This window comes from Saccopteryx leptura, chromosome 2 (genome assembly GCF_036850995.1).
Source record: "Saccopteryx leptura isolate mSacLep1 chromosome 2, mSacLep1_pri_phased_curated, whole genome shotgun sequence".
Taxonomy (NCBI): domain Eukaryota; kingdom Metazoa; phylum Chordata; class Mammalia; order Chiroptera; family Emballonuridae; genus Saccopteryx; species Saccopteryx leptura.
Genome location: NC_089504.1, coordinates 152891622 through 152892608, shown reverse-complemented (window position 1 = coordinate 152892608; position 987 = coordinate 152891622).

Here is a 987-nt window from a genome sequence, read left to right as displayed (position 1 = left end):
TCCAATAAGCTTCACAAGCAGCATACTCAAGGGATGGTATCAGCAGGAATTAAGCCCTACTGAGGTGAATTCTGCTTTCTGAGGTCAACACTTGCACAGTAGCTCACATGCCGTGGTTGAGGTTGAGCCCCATAGTCAGCCAGCTTGAAGGTTGATCCCATTCACAAATTGGCCAATAACAATCAAGACAACTACAGCAGGAGGGCCCACAAGAGACATTCCTGATGCACCCAATTCAAGTAACCAGGAAGACAATCCCACTGAATCCCACAGGACACATACTATATAAGGCCAATCCATGAAAACAAGGAGTCACAGTAGACCAAGTTAATTCACAGGAAAAACAAAAAAAACCAAAGAGGCAGCCAAAATGGGAAGACAAGGAAACAGTCTCCAGATGACAGAACAAGAGAAGTTTCCAGAAAAAGAGCTAAATGAAATGGAGGTAAGCAAATTATCAGATATAGAGTTCAAAGTAAAGGTTATAAGACTGTTCAACATTATACAAAAGTAAATAGAAATAAAAAAAGAGCAGTCAGAAATAAAAAGTACAATATCTGACATCACTGGAAAGGACTGGCAAGTGGTGATACAGTTGATAGAGCATCAGGCTAGGATGCTGAAGTCCCAGGTTCAAACCCTGAGGTCAATGGCTTGAGCCTATGCTCCTCTGTCTTGAGCACAGGCTCACCAGCTTGAATGGGGGATCATAAACATGATCCCATGGTTGCTGGCATGAGCCCAAAGGTGGCTGGCTTGAAGCCCAAGGTCACTGGCTTTAGCCCAAGGTCTTGAGCAAGGGTACACTGGATCCTCTGGAGCCCCCCCCCCACAGCCAAGGCACCTATGAGAAGCAATCAATGAACAATTAAAAGTGCCACAACTATGAGTTGATTCTTCTCATTTCTCTCCTTTCTTGTTTGTCTGTCTCTCTCACAAGACAAAAAGGAAAAGAAAAAAAGCACTGGAAAGAAACAGTAGGGTGAA